Source organism: Ambystoma mexicanum, chromosome 4q (genome assembly GCF_040938575.1).
Source record: "Ambystoma mexicanum isolate Mex_15411 chromosome 4q, UKY_AmexF1_1, whole genome shotgun sequence".
Lineage (NCBI taxonomy): Eukaryota > Metazoa > Chordata > Amphibia > Caudata > Ambystomatidae > Ambystoma > Ambystoma mexicanum.
In genome coordinates, this window is record NC_090928.1 from 1150732074 (window position 1) to 1150749061 (window position 16988).

Sequence of the window (16988 nt, forward strand, 5' to 3'; positions counted from 1 at the left end):
CCACTCATTCTTTTAAACATCCATACGCATTCTAGATAATATGCTAGTGACATGCCTTCACTTCCATACCTAAAGTGCATGGACAAACATGACAATTTTTACATCATCATTTAACATTTTCTTTTTAAACACCAACATTTTATAACTAGCATATGCATTTTTCCTTCACTTCTAGATTTGATTGTCACATATGCCTAAAAGTCCATGTTGTTGTGTAACAACTTACTCCTGAAAATCCTCAAAACGTTAAATGGGTCAATTCACACAGACTTCACCTCACATCATCATATTGCATTGCATTCAGAATGCATACCTATCATTCTTGCCCTAGCATTACCCGTACTTCATGCCTTTAAAGAACAACTACATCATATATGATGCAGACCTTTTCTTATAGTCCTTTTTCCTGCAAATCCTCAAGGTAATTACTTTTATGCAAAACTTCTCATTCCCTATGGGGCTCATTAATCAGGATTGACGTCACTCACCTGACACATCTCAAATTACACTTAAAATGCATTTGCTACATTAACCTCATAACGTTACTAATGCATTACTAACAACAACTTACTCCTGTTGAAATTTATATATTTCAGTCCCCGACATCTTGTGATGGCATAATTATAACCTGCCAAACCTTCGACCAGTTCATAAAACAATCAGTCGGGACATAGCACTTAATTGCACCAAACCTCGAGCAAAAAAAACATGTATGCACCTTCCTGTATGTAGCTTCTGCAAGAGTCATCATCAAAGGTGGAGTCCTCTCGCACGTCTCTCACCGTTTGTCGCAATCAAATGCCCTTAACAGGCGGAGCAGCATTGTTCAATTCCTTACTGTAATATGAGATACCACAAACCTTTCCGAAATCATTTAACTTCCATATCTTCCGTAGCGTTCCTATCTTTGCTTCCGGAACCGCCTGCATACATTTCTTCTGCATCAGCCGGGTATCCATAACGTTCCTAGCTTTACTTCCTGATCCGCCTGCATACATCTTTTCTGCAGCTGCCGGGTATTCTAACACTTACTCCCCGTATTCTTCCACTTCATGGTCTGCTTCTGGATCATCGCACGCAACCAAACAACGTCGCTTCCCCATTGTACCTTCCTCTGTTGCGAAGCATTCCCTTCCGGATACTCCCACGTGAATGCGTGACGTTTCCTTAGGTCCTTTACTTGTACATCTGATCATACGGGGCTGCGCCTGCTTCTTCGTTTCGTAGAACTTTGGCATCTCGTTCCAAGTCTTCGCCAACTCCCCCTGCGCCCTGAATGACGTCACCAGTCATTACTCTACAGCAGGGCAGTGCAGAGCTCCGCAAGCAACTGCCATCCCGGGCACTTCGCTTGCACCGCTCACTTCCATGGCCTCATCACGATTCCAATGACATCAGAATCGATGGGCCAAATGTCCATTTTCAATCCCCGGCATTTCTCCATTCAGCGGCCACTGATGAGCTGCCCTTCAACACTATTTATTTCTTTCTTTAATGTCACATTTCGCACAGACGCAGCACCCACTCGCCCTGCAGGCTACTGGACCATATTCGTCGGTATTACAGCTCCCTTAACGTGGCGCCGCACCTCTTAATGCTCAAAACAAAAAGTCTGGTCCCAGGGAGCCTTCTATTTCACCTCCCTTAGTATCACTGAGGTATGCTTCCTTTTTATGTATATTCTGGGCACTTCCCATTAATAGGAATTCAGACCATTAGGGAGCCTCTCTTCACTTTTAAGGCGAATATTAACACTTAAAACCCCGGACTTAGCACTCCCTTCAGATTAAAGGTTGCTATCTGATCTCAGTCCAAATGGGCTTTCTGCTGTGGCTTTGGACTCCCTCCCTTGTCCTACCCTGGGTGATGGGTTTGCTTACTTGGTTCTTTGGGGGCGGTGTCGTCTATTATCTTCTGGTCCTGATTCTTCCTGCGCCCCCCGCAGCAGGCCACTTCAATTCTCAGCTTCTTCCTTGGTTTCCTTGGTTCCATCAGCTTCCTTTGCCTATGGGTTCTTGAATTTTAAGAAATCCTCGTCGCCATTGTTATAAAGCTCAGTCCAGGCAGCTTTAGGTTAATTTATAAGTTTACTTCAGTTCTTATGATCCAGTTACAGTTACAGGATTAAGACTTAAGACAGAGACACAGAGAGAAGAAACACCGGCACCCATCACCCAGGGAGGGAGGGCTCAACTCCCAACATGGAACTCTCATCACAGCATTCTCCCACTCAGCATTCATCAACATTCCACAGGCACTCTGGTGACATCATAAATCACATGACAAACCACATCAGACTGACCAAGCACATCACAACAGAAACCACCTAAATGCATGATTCTACCAAGTGGTCTGGCGGATGATGTGACTTTGGATGACATTATTTGGGCATTTGAGGCTATGCTTGCAAATAATGCCAGCTCCAAGACACATTCAGTTAATATGATAACTAAAGCATACATATACACTGCTCACTGGCTTTGCATGCCATTTCTTTTGGATTTGAGTTTGTGCCTATCATGTGATGGCAACAACTGTGAAACTGTCAATTACATAGGTGGCAATGACATGCATATGAGGTATTCATTGGCATTGGGTGCCATTACTGGGGAATTTGAGACTATACCTGGCATCTGATGAAAAGACCTGCAACTTTCAGGATATGCCTGTCAAGTGGTGAGTATAGCATACGCTTGCAGCATAAACTGGTTTCAGATGGCATTTCTGGGGTACTAGATAGAGCCTGCACTTGGGATATGATGACAGCATCTGGAAATTCAGGAGTGGAACTAATAAGTGACTACGATACCCTCCACAAAAGCACTACGTGCCAGTTGATGCCATCCATCACTGTGACATTGGAGGCACCGCTTTGCAAATTATAGCACCTCATGCAAGACTTGGCCTCATATATAGTGAACGAACAAGGCAAACAGGTAATTTACTGTCTGACTGCATTTCTGAGGAAGTGAAGGCTGCACTTGAAATTGGATGGCATCTTGTTTATATGTCAGGTCACACTTTGCATATTCAGGCTATACCTGGCTTGTGAGGCTATAAAAGGCATGGGATAACAGTATGTTCATATAGGAAACCATATTTGGCATGTGGTGGCAGCCCCAGGGAATGTGGGGATGTATGTTGGTTTTTAATGACTAGACCTGGCATGTAAGGCTGTAACTGCATCCAGATGGTAGTAGCTGGTCATATGAGGCTTTACTAGCATATGAAGCCATTTGTACAGGCTTATGTCATTTCTCCTAGGCAGCACCCCAGTCGAAATGTGTTATTTTGGAATTTTTAACATCTGTTACATCAATTCCAATTTCGTTGTAGTCAAAGGCCATGTGACATCACTTATATCATCAGGTAAACTGTGACGTGTCTTCACTTCATGTGATCTCATCATGTGTGTGGTGTTACTTCTGCTACCACAGCGTCTTAGAGGAATTAACCTCCCTCGGCACCAACAAAAACACTCCTGCCATTGCATTCTTAACACCACATCTTTGGCCAATCCTAACTCATGATTAAGGACCCGATTCATGGAATTTTTAGCACGGTGCAAATTGACATTGCACTGTCAACCAACAGCCTGATTCAGAGAGCGGTGCAAGGTGTATTTTTGCAGTTCAAAGTGACTTTGCATCAGTCTAAAGTTGGTGCAAAGTCAGTTTGCGCCGCAAAAATACACTTTGTGCCCGCTCTGTGAATCAGGGTGTTTGTTGGCAGTGCAAAGTCACTTTGCACCGTGCTAAATATTCCATGAATCAGGCCCTAAGTCTGGTGAGGCAACACGGCTGTATTCCATACTGCATTCGCATCCTTTTTCATTCATTTAAAATGTTATTTTGCATCATCCAATGCACAGCATCCAATGTGTTTTGCTGTTTAATGTTTTATTAACAGACAAGCAAAAAATGTGGCAAAAAGCCACGAGACAGCGGGCCAATACCACCCCTGGTAATGCCCCAGGGGCCCATACACCCCTGGTAATGCCCAAGGGGCCCATAGTTACATGCAAGGGCCTTGACGAGGCCTTGGGGGCTTTACCTTGGGCGGTATTGGCCCGCTGTCGAGGGACTTATAGCCATTAGTACCTCGGCCCATTAGACCGGGGTACTAATAGCATTTTTTTCTGCTCAGAAACACAGCAAAATAAAATGGCCGCCGGGAGCAGACACGCTGGGAACAGAAGTGTCCCCGGCGCGTTCGCTCAGGTGAAAAGAAGAAAAAAGAAGTTAAGTGGGGTTGGGAGAGCGGGGAGGGGATAGCTTGCAAGCGAGTAGGGGAAGCAACAAAAAAAACTTGCTTGAGTACCTGGCAGGGGACGAAGGCAGTATCCAGCCATGGGGTGGCTGGGAGCAAGGATTGATCCATTTCGAGCCTTCTCATTGGCTAAGGGCCACCACGCCACCCTGCCGGGAACAAAAGGGACGTACTTGCGTGCAAGGGATTCCCGGCCTGGTAATTCCCCGGCGAGGGTTAATCTGAATGTTTGTTGCATTCTGGTTGACCCTTGCCGGGTACTAATGTGTGATCTGCCCGAGTTTAAAATTGGAACTTTTATATCTTCAATAAGAGAAATGCAAGGAGATGAAGACAATAATATGTAGCCTGCAATGTGTTCAACAATGCATGTTCTGTTGTATCTTCCACATGAACATATCTGCTTTAGCCTACAATTATTACTGGCACTTTAAATGATTACACCTGCACCCAGAAATTGCACAGATGCTATTGTGTCTGTGTGAGGCATGCACATGCTGGATCTTGTGGGGGTGCAGCAGGGGGCCCCCTGTACAGCCTCTTTTGGAATTCAGAAATGGTCCCATTCACGATCGGAAGATCTGGATCAAAACAAGCAGATTAGTGTTAGTGTGCAGTGTCATTATTGCCACTTGTGACATTATGTGATGTTGCTAAATGAAATATATAGTGAAATTAGGCATGCGTGCCACGGTTTGATCAAAGAATCATGGAGTATGATCATAGAATATCCATAGGCTTGTCCAGGTTCAAGACACACAAATAGGAATCAGTTTATCTGGTGGTTGCTGTTGCAACAGCTCTTGTTGGTTAGATAAGAACATTGTAACTAGGATTAATTTAGGATTAGTGAGTAGAGCTAAATCAGTAGGTAACTAGGTAGGAAATTTGGTTAGAACTTTTGAGGGTGAGAGCACATGGTTTGGACTAGGGGCAGTATTGCAAACCAATGAGGGTAGAGTAGTGTTTGACAGAAATGTTTTATTTGAAGGTGTATTATTTGTGTAGGAGTGCAATAGAAATAAAATATCAATATCCATAAGCAGTGATACACACATGTGCATTTTGTGGACCGAGGGGAATGCCAAAGAAGTGTTAGGCACACATGCATTTTGTAGGGGAGGTAGACCCCCAAAGCAGTGAGAATCCTACAGGCATTTTGTATAAAAAGAAGGGTGAGAACCAGCACTGACAACCCTGCAGGCAGAAAGAAAGAAACACAGTTTTAGGTCCACTTGCATATTGCCAGTGGGGAGAAACCCAAAGGAATGCAAAACCCATGTCCATTTTGTAGGAGGTGGAGAAGGCAAAAGCATTAAGAACACACACACAACAATATCCCCATTGTCTGAGAGTGCTCATTTCCAGCTTCAACTCCTGTGGAGAGTGACACATTTCTTCCTTTGGAATTATTTAATTCAGTGGCTGAGTCCTTGGTGTTGACTTTTATTGATGGTGATAATGCTTTACTGATGCCCTATTACTTGTCTGACTGTTAAGGAGAATTCTCCAAATGTGCACATTTCCCTTACATTTTGAGACCCCCAGCAACTTTGCTGGATTTCTGGGATTTAATTTTTTTACCTGGGAAGAGTGTGAGCCTTTTTTTCCCACTCTTCCATTTATTTTGTGTGTGTTTTACTTTTGTTTTCTTTGGTAATGGAGTTTTTAACGCAAATCCAGTGGCATCATCTTTTTCTATGTGTCACACAGCACCTTCCGTGAATTGGCACAGGGGTGTCTTTCAGACTCCCCAAGGTTTAAATACCTTCTCTGAGACTGACTACTGTCTCCCAGGGCAAGCAAAGTTAAATTGACTTACTATAGAGTGCTGGAGGGGTTGCTTAGCTTCCCCTGAGTCAAAACACTCATGTAACAGTACAATGTTAACTTTTCCTATTTTAAATGGCTGGTGGCAGTGGTTTAGATCAACTACCATGATTTTTCGCGACCGCTAACAACGGTAGCTCAAAATCAGGGGTAGTCATGTTTTTCAACATGGCGCCCCAGACCTATCTGTAAAAACAGACTCCGGTCATCTTTTTACGCCATTTCTTTTAGGAAAAGTCCTTCTTGTGTGTAACTCTGCGCGCCATACCAGATTTGGTCCCTTTGTTTGTGCCCTTTGGTGGGCTTCTGTGCTGAAGCCCTCCTTTGGTGCCAGAGTGTCTGGGGTGGACAGGATGTGAGGGAGGTGCCCGAACCTCCCTGTGCTTAGTCTCCTAGGAGACCTGAATGCACTCTGATGTGATTGGCTGGCTGACAGTCCGGCAAGGACAGCCACCCTGCTGGGTGAGTGACAGCCAAGCTGAATGAATGAGGGGAAAACTGTTTAAAAGCAGGTCTCTAGGACTTGGAAAGCAGAGTCGACCAATGGAACGAAGAGGAAAGGAAGGAAGAGGACTGCTGCAACTCCTGGATGACTGGTGATGCCCCGCTGCAAGTCCAAATTGCCTGAAACTCTGACGACAGAGAAGCCCTTCAAGGTTAACTTCTTTCCTTGAGTTTGGTGGGAACAACCAACTCGCAAGCCACCTGGACACCGTCCTATTCTGGTCGAATTTTCTCAGAGTGCCATTGAATACCGGTTAGCCAGAGGGAAGGAAACCAGGGGGACTTTAAGGCACTCACACCTTAAACCAACGTCCTGCTACAGCTTTTGGCCTCTTCCCTGGGCAGCGCAGCAACCTCCCAACGTCCCCATTCTTGTCCCCACAACTGAAGTACAGGAACAGCAAGATCTGCTCGAATTGTCAGGAACAACTGCTTCAGCTACAGATTTCTTCATTTAAAAAGGTACTGTGCAAACGCGGTTTGGAAATCTTTTCGGCCATTGAGAAAGTGCGTGAAACCTTCCTCAACTATGAAGGCTTTTCCTTCCCTAAACATTTGTCAAACTTTTCGCCTAGCCAAATTCTTTAAAAGTCCATGGCAGCGACTTAACCGTTGTATACCAGAACTGTGCTATCCTATACAAAAGACTCTGAACCATTGACTTTGGCCCAGGCCTGTTGAGAAGAATTGCTGGTTGTATTTAATTGAAACCCTTTGCCCTGATTATGAATGTATTCGGGATGTCTATTCTTATAACTTTGTCTTTTTATCCCTTTAATAAGTATTTGAAGTGCCATTTTGCTCCCACTTCATTTTGGAGCTAAACTTGTTCATTTACTTACCAGTTGGAATTTTGTGGTTTATTAGTGTGTGATATTGAGTTGCTTGTGCTATTGTAATGTTTTCTAACTGACTGAGAAGATAAATGTGTATTATTTTACCAAGAAACCTTGAGTAAGTGTATTTGAATCACTGTATTTGTTGGTTCGTTGTGTAACTTGTTCTACTGCTCACTGAAACTCTTGAGATAAGTCCGGCTGCTCAGCCACCGCTACCACTTTACTGTGTAGTACGGGCTTGTACAAAAGGTGAAATTGTTCTTACACTTGTAGTCCTAATTGCCTGTAGTGTTTGCAAAGGGTACTGCAGGTGATTCTGCCTAACACTGACCAGAGGGGTGCACATGTGTTATCATATCTCTCCAATCTTGGCAGCATGTCACTGGTTGACTTTGAAGTGTAGGATTTTGTTTGAATTATGTCACCTGGCTTATAAAGTATTGGCTCTATTTCAACCCTCCACTCTTTCAACTAAGGTATGATTGCTGTTTGAATGTTGAGGGTACTGTCTATACATAAGGTCAAGAAAACTCAAGCACAGCTCTATTGCCACTCCTAACCTTTGGAATTCCAGCCCCCCCCCAATTGCCTTATGTGTCACTCCTGCTCTCACTGGTTTCAACCTGCTGCAATGGGATAAAATCAGGGACGTCATTTCACCAAAATGCCAGGGGTAGCAGAAGTGACATCACACCACCAATGTCCTCTGACCAGCACCCAAAAGTAACATCACCGGAAGCGATGGAACAGGACCTTTCGCTCCTTGACAAAACAGGAAGTAGCATCACATAGGGTACACTATGAAAAATATGGTTACAATAACACTATAATGTGATATACATTTCATACAAGTATGGATCACCTTATGTATAGTTAATATCAGTGTGTATAGGCCCATATTACCAAATTACTGTCAATGCAAGCAGACGTGCAAGGCCAAATGATAATGTGTTATTGAAAAGCACTTACGCTTAAGCGCTTTATAGAGAACAAATATACATACAATATCACCCAACCTGTGTTGGTACTCATTTATCGACCTCAGAAGGATGAAAGGCTGAGTTGAGGTTTTTAAGAACAGACTAAATCAGTGACTCACCCCCTGTAGTTTGCCTGAAATAACCCTTTAATGAGACTAGGAATTATTGTATAGAATTTCAGAAAGACACATTATTTGTTATTCCTATTCCTTCTTATTTAGGATCACTGTTTAAAGTGTTGCACTTGTGGAACCCCCTGTTTTTTTTAAGAGTCCTGAAGAAGAAAGCCATCCACTCCAAAAATAATGAGCCACAGGGCGCTGGCAACAGCCCAGGAGCGTCCATTTAAAAACAAAAGGTTTTTTTGTTAATTCTTTTTTATAGGGGTAGCAAGGCAGACCTCGGGGGCAGCAAGGGAGACCCCTGGGCTCGCAACTGTGACCCCTGGCGACCCCCCAAATGACGTCCCTGGATAAAATGTAATCATACCTGCGCCGTCATTCTCCTTTCATCAGGTGACAGAAGGTTGTGTTTATGAGGAGCATGTAGGAAGGTGAAAGGAGGAGTCGGAAGTTGAGCGCCTCCCCCCCCACCATCTGAGGCAAAAAATTGAGAATATGTGAAATCCTCTCAGTAAGGAAAAGAGCAATGCACGCATGATCAACAGGCGAGGATTCCTGAACATTCCTGAACTGTTTTCCATGGAAACGGACAGCAATAAGGAACATAACAATCATTTTGTTCTGTCCATTGATTCGGAATTAAGACTCGGCCTCATCTTCTTTGAAGATACCACAGATTGCAAGGGGAATAGTGAGACATTATATAACAAAGTACATACACCAAGCAGGTCCCGAAATGAAAGAAAGGTTATGGCCCATCTCAGTCTGCAAAGGAAATCAGGTATGTGCAGTTATTTTACAGCAGAAAAAAGATAAGCACACATTGCCACCTGTAATATGTAAATAAAAGCCTTGCAAAGCAGGCAAACATCAATTGGTACACCTTTTCCCAGTTGCCTTGCCCACATGAGATTGCCTCAGACAGACATGATACCACTCTTATCAGTTGTTGAAAATGAATGATCCTGTAGGTTGCTGTTTTGCCTCACCCTGGCGCGGGGCAGTTTCTTGCTGTACATTTTGGTGCAAATATCTTGGAAGCCGTGCATCCCAGCGCTTTGAAACACGGTTTCCGAGGTCCCGCAGGCACCTCAGGTTTTGTTCCTCGTGTTGTGACCCGTTGAGAAACAAGATTTTTTATTTCCCTTGCCGGTGAACCTGGTTTACGGCTTCATCTGCAGGCACCATCTCACAAAAAATCCTCTGGAAAAGTAGTTTCACCTGATTCCGGAAAAATGTGGAAACTTCTGAAATGCTACCTGTCTTCACCTTCGTATTCCAGGATCCATTCGCCTCCCATACATTTCTTTCTCTTCCCAGTGAACATGGTTTTCGGGTTCGTCGGGAGGCCACAAAAATATTTGAACTTTTGCTGAAATCTGGGTAAAGGGGTGGGTTGTTCAAATGTAATTTAGCCAGTAATGTCCGAAGGATCCTAACAGGTAGCTATGCAATATTCCTTGCAGATTGGTGAAACGGTGTGGAATTGTATAAGGAACAAAGCTTGGCCAAGCCACAAACCCATAAATTCCGCCACAAACCCACAGACAAATTTGGAATTTTATATATATACACATAGACAGAAGCTTCCCACGGCTGCCTTTCTACTACTGTCTTGCAGAGTAAACTACAAGCGGGAAAGGTGGTATTGGACTAATGTGCTTCCCAAGGTATCCACCACTGGCACTGACAGAAGTTTCAGCTGCACTGAAATGACAGATGACAGAGAGGTACACGGTTCTAGCCTGCATTCCTCATCCCTATCTTTCTGGTCCTGCCAAAGGCACCTCATCCTGAACTCTACCACTGCCCACAGGTCTCGGGAAGAAAGCTCAGGGGTAAAATGCTCGCCGTGGAAGCAAGATGACACAGGACCACAGGTTCGATCCCCGGGTCCGCGTTTAGAAACCACAGAGGCTGTGTTGCTAGTGTTGGATAAAGTGGGCAAATTAGTCCATGGTACACATGGACCAGGTTATTTTGGGCCACATAATGGACAATGCAAAGACCATAGGCCTGCTGAGAGTCAGGAAAGGAATATGAGTCACTTGCTACAGCCTGACTGGTGAAGAAAGGATGTGTTATCAGGCACCCCATTATCACCCTGCAGTGCTGGAGAAGGGGGAAGTTTTAATGGCGTCTGTGGCAGCATATATGTGCTCCGTCTGGACGTCGTTCTTCTGAGGACTATAGAGATTGCACATAGACGAGCTACCCTAGGTGCTCCTTTGTGTATTATCTAGCTTATCTCTCTTCTTGCACGTTACTATCCATTAGATAAACATGTATTAGCCTTATCAATGCTGCATCTGCACCCCGTTGTGAGGCAATCATGCATTGATCATGCCCAACCTGTATTATTTTGTGAAGAAGCATACACTAGCCCCTACTGAATTGTTTGTGATAGAAGCTGGATTTTACCCTCCCATGCTGTTCATGTTTAATAGAGAAACCCGCACCAGCCTTGTCCATGCTTTATATGAACTTGTTTTTTTATGGAAGTTTGGAGTTACTCTGCACATGCGGCCTCGGTGAGGAAAATGTCATCTCTCATTACCCAAGCTGAGGGATTCTGAGGGAAGATGGCCCTGCCTATGCTGTATGTGTTTGCGAACATATTGTGCTGCACGTGTTATATTTGTGAAGTTGCTCTATTCATTAGGAAAGCTCATATATTTGGGAAATGTACAGGATTGTTGCTTATGGTGTGACGTTTATGGGTGCCTGTGGGGAAACCAGTGCTTCTGCTACGCAGGCTGGTCCGATTTGGTGTGTGATAGTAGCTTGGAATTATGTTGTACCTGTTCAGTGTGTGATGGAGCCTTGCAATGCTCTTTCCCTGTGCTCTGCAGTACTTGTTTGAAAAAAAGTTTGCCACACCAGTGCAGTGTTGTAACAATGGGCTATTGGTGCACATACATGCAAGTAGTGGAATTCAAGCAATCTGCTTCACAGCCCTGATCCTACTCCTTCCTCTCACCACCAACTGAGCATTCTCCTCCAACTCCATTCCATATCTGAACTTAGAACAGTGTTCAACTGTATCCACGTATATGTACATATTCACACATTCACTGATGCTTCTTCATGAATATACAATGCACTCACTAAGTGCGAAATAGCACACCACGCCCTTTCACAACCACCACAAAATCATTCCTGTCTGCTGCGTGAACAGATTACACACTCACCTTGGCAATCCTCGACTTGTTCCACACCCTTCCATTTTCAATCACAACAGCTTCGCTAAGTACCATCCTGACCTGTTGCGGGATCCAATACCTATTCTGTCCTTTCCTAACCATCCCTGGCCTCCTCACATGGATGCCCTGCCCTTCTGACACTTCATGCCTTTTTACCCTCTTCAATTCATCAAATCTCTCCTTCATACTTTGAGCCTTGCTGCCGACAACCTCCCTTACGTTTTCCTGATTCTATTCAACAAAACCAGATCTCCCTACCCATGGTGGACACACTGATGTGTTGGCTTTCCTTCTCAATACTTCAAAAGGTATCAGCCCTGTGGTGTCATGCAGTGCCATCCTGTATGTGCTGATCCTAATCCTTACAAATTCCTCCCAGTCTACAGCTGCACCCATCACCATTCGAATTCCCTTCATGAGCATTCTGTTGAATCTTTTATCTGCTCCATTGGTCTCAGGATGATACAAATATGTTTTCTGGTGCTCCACGCCGACACCCTCTATAAACATCTCCATCATGCTGGACGTGAGTAGCACTCCATCGTCGGTCAACATTTTCCTCGTATCACCACCAAAATGTTCCCTATCTCCAAAACACACTGCACAGGAAATCTATGACTGCTCCCGTGTCCACCTCAAGAACTACATCTACCTCAACCTACTTGGAGTGTAGGTCCATTAACACAATGACATATTTCTTCCTGCCTCTCTCACCATCAACGGACCCCATGATATCCAAAGGCATACTGGGAAGCTGGAAAGGCCTGAAAGGCTGAATATCATTTCTTAGCATTTTATCTGCCTACTCACACAGGGTACACTCTTTTATCATTTGCTCAACCTGATAATCTAATCCAGGCCACCAATTATCAGCTCTAAACCTCCCTTTCGTTTTGGTCATACCCAGATGACCTTTATGCCCAGCCTTCATAAGTTTCTTCCTCATGCTCAACACAGGAACAATGCAACAGCTTTACCTAACAGCATTCCCTCAATACTGATCTCATCCTTCAGCTTGTGGAATGCCCATAGACCTTCTTCTTCTGTCCATCCTTTCAATGCTGTATATATATCTAGCTTGACAGATCTGAGCTCATGATCTTCAGCAACCTCATCCATCCATTGTTGCTTTCCTATAGTAGCTCCAGACACACCACAGCCACTTCATCTTCAACTTCACAATCCACATCAACAGGTTCCGTACCACCACCGCTTGGGTCATTCTGGACAGATAGTCTGCCGCAATATTGTACTTCCCCAACACATGCTCCACTGAAAAACCTTGTCCTTGTAGAGAAGTGAACCACCTGGCCATCCTCCTGGACCCTCCATCCAGCCCTTTGTTCACAAATATTCCCATCAAAGGCTTGTGGTCTGCGTGTACACCAAATGTAATTCCCCAAAGAAAGGCTTTACACTTCTTGATCCCCCATGTCACACTGAGAGTTTCCTTCTCTATTACAGAAAAATGTGTTTCTGCACCCCTCAGCACTCTGGATGGAAAAGCACTTATTCTCCACTCCACACTGTTTTTGCATCAGCACAGCCCCTAGACCTTTGTTGCTGGCATCAGTCATCAGTTATGGTTCACATTCTGTGTCAAAGCGCGAGCACTAGATATTGCCCATTTTATGTCCTGCAATTCTTGTTGACACCGTTCACACCAGACAAACGTGGAGCCTTTCAGTTCCCTATCTGTAAAATGAACCACAAATTTAGAATACAACTAGACCCAAGAATGCCATAACCTGAGCCTACACATTTACACATTTACAATGACTCTAATTCATCAATTGGTTCTCCACCTTTTTCATTCAGTTTATGTCCCAAATACTCAATTGAGCATTCCCTGAATGTACATTTCTCCTTGCAAAATGTCAGACCAGGCTCTGACATCACTGCCAACACCATTCTGAGCCTTTAGTCATGTTCGCGCACATCCTTACCTCTCACCAAAATGTCATCCTGGAAGTACACTGCCCCTTCTATCCCTCTCATCTGATCTCCTCAGACCTCCCCTTCTCTATCCCCCTCACCATTCTTCTCTCCTGGAGTGATCACTTTCTCCTTTCCTCCCATCTCTCCCTCTCTACCCCTCAGGCCAAGCCAACTCTAGTCCTGCCACCTACCTTCTCTGTCATCCGACCCATGAAGCATGTGTCAGTTGAGGCTTTCACCGCCACTTTCTCTCCCCCTCCTCCTCCTCTGGCTGACTCACATCCTGACACAGCCCTTTCAATGCTCCACTCTTCTATCTCTGATACTCTTGATGTTCTTGCCCTTGTCATGAGGATCCGCATGAAGCCCAAAGCCAAGTGCAATTCCTGGTATGACTCTGATCTCGTCACCCTTAAACGCAAGTGCAGAGTGGATGAGAGGAAATGGCTATCTTCTTTTGCATCCTCTGACAAACTGGCCTGCTCCAAAGGCAATACCGTCTCTCTGTCCACACTAAAAAGAGAGCCCACATCTAAGCCTGCATCTCTGCAGCATCTAACAACTCGGACAAACTCTTTAAAATCTAGCTGGCCAATTCGGTGCAGTCTCTACCTCTCCTGTCCCCTCCCAGACCCTGTGCACGGCCCTGGCTTCTCATTTCATCTCTAAAAACCCAGTACATCCTGTCCACCGTCTCGTCATCCTCCTCATCCTCCCTCTATTCTCTCCTCTACCTGTGGCCCCTCTGTGGCCACCTCCCCTCCCTCTTTCTCTTCCTTACCTCTGTTCTCCCCGGACAAGGTTTCTAGACAAGTCATATCTATGAAAGTCTCATCAAAACAGGTTCTTCCCTGTTCTTCCAAAACCATCTAGGACCACATTAACACCCTCGCTCCTGCCCTAGCTAACTTCTGCAACCACATCTTCGCCACTGGAGCCTTCCCTTCCCCCCTGAAGCACACTCTTGTGAACACTCTGCTCATGAAACCCTCAGCCGACCCCTCTTTCCCAGCTAACTATCGCCCGATTTGCATCACTCTTTTCCTGGGCAAACTCCTGGAAAAGCTTGCCATCCCCCAGCTTAATCTTCACACAGAATCTTTTGGTTGTCTCCATGGCCATCATGCTGGCTTCTGAGCAGCCAGGAGCATGGAAACTGCACTCCTAAACATCCATGAATACCTGCTCTCTAACCTTGAATTCAATCTCCTCTCTATCCTCATCTTACTCAATCTCTCTTCTGACTTTGACACAGTGAACCATGCCACCCTGCTCAATTGTCTCCATGATAACCTAGGCATCACCGATCAGGCCCTGACCTGGCTGACCTTGTTCCTCTCTGATCGACCCTCCTAGGTCAAACTTGGGTCCTTCCTTTCCTCTATCTCACTCTCTGCCTGTGGTGTTTTTCCAAGGGTCTAACCTCTCTCCCTGGCTGCTAAACTAGTACCTGGCACCTCTCGCCCACCGCATTACTGCTCTCTGCTCCAACTTTCAGTGTATGCTGGTGACACTCAGTTAATTTTCAGTCTCCCCTATGCCACCTCTTCTCCTTCTCTCATCTCAGACTATCTGTCTGCTATCCAGGAGTGGTGTGCCACCAACAATATCTGCCTTAATTCCAGTAAGATGGAGATTCTCCTTATCGCACACCTGCACCCTCATTTCCTGTCACTCTCTGCCCGGCCTCCCTTGGCCCTCTTCCTGCTCCCACTTGTGAGGCTAAGATCCTTGGGGTCATCTTTGACTCCTCAGATCTCTGACGTCTCTAAGAAGTTAAACTACCAACTGCCCCTCCTCAGAGGTATTCTTCTGTTCCTCTTCTTCCCCAAGAAGCTCAGTGTCTCTAGAGCTCTGGTTCTCTCTAGGCTGGACTACTGCAACAGGCTCTTTCTAAATATGTCTGCTTCTACTCTCCACCCTCTTCAACTCATCCAGAAAAGGACTGCGAGAATTGTCCTTGGCCTCAAGCACAGGGACCGTATCTCTCCAGCACGGACATCTCTGCATTGGCACCCAGTGGCTGCAAGGATTAAGTTCAAGACCCTCTGCATTGTCCACAAGACCTGCTGGGGCCTGGGTTCTCAATACCTACAGCTCTCTCTTCGTAAATACCTTGCTACTCAATACATTTCAGACTTGCATAAGGGAAATAAATCGTTTACCACAGAGCTCCACAATCTGAAATCAGTAAAACTGAAATTGTTTTGAAAATGGAGGAAAAACCAGGACCCTCAAAACCTGGTAAGGTATAGAACTGCATCCGAGGACTACAAGAATGCTCTACTACTGGCAAAAAAGGAAATGTTCAATGAAAGGATCTCTAAGGCCGGCTCTGAGAGCAAGGAATTGTTTAAGATCCTTAGAGAACAGGAATTACTGAAGGGGCCAGACAAGGAAATCATTGGTAAAGATGATGATTGGTGTAATAAAATAGATCATGCCATGGTCGGGAAATTAGTGAATATTAAAAAAGGAATTGAGGGACAGAAGCTGATGTGTAGCCAAGCATTAGATTGTTCAGCATGCCAGATGCAGTACGAAGCAGGTTCTCAGGTGGAGTTGAAATGTTCTCCAATTTCAGAATCGGAACTGTTAAAAGTCATCACGAAGCTGAAGAACTCCAGATGTAGTGGTGACCCCGGCTCATCAATGATAATTAAGATGTGTCCAACTCCGCTCTTACCGGCCATATGTAAATTTGTAAATGCCTCTTTTGCTGAAAACCCTGTCCCGGATAGCATAAAAATGGCGTGGTTTCTAACCTTGTTAAAGAAACCAGATATATGTCCGCTGACGGCCACTAACTACAGACCAATCACTAATACCCTGTTAAAGATATTAGATAGGGTTGCCTATAATCAAATCTTCGATTATCTTAATCAACAACAGATTTTGAACAAATTCCAATCTGGATTCAGACAGCACCATTGCACGGAAACTGCTTTACTCGATTTGAAAGCAACATTGCTGGACACAAGGGACAGGGGCCAAGCTTCCCTACTTATGATCTTGGATCTCTCGGCAGACTTCGACCTGGTGGATCACTCTATATTGACCACCAGGTTGAGGGAAGTGGCTGATTTTGTCCACAGATGCAGCAAATTGGATAGTTTCTTTCTTGAGTAATAGGCAAAGTAGAGTGGTGGGCGGAGATGCGGAGGCCAAACCCTTTACTTTATAAAATAAGGTACCTCAAAGAGCTTGTGTCTCCCCATCACTTTATAATCTTTTCATGATCCCGTTTCTTGACACGTTGGAAAGTAACATTATCATCTTTACAAATTATGTGGATGACACGCA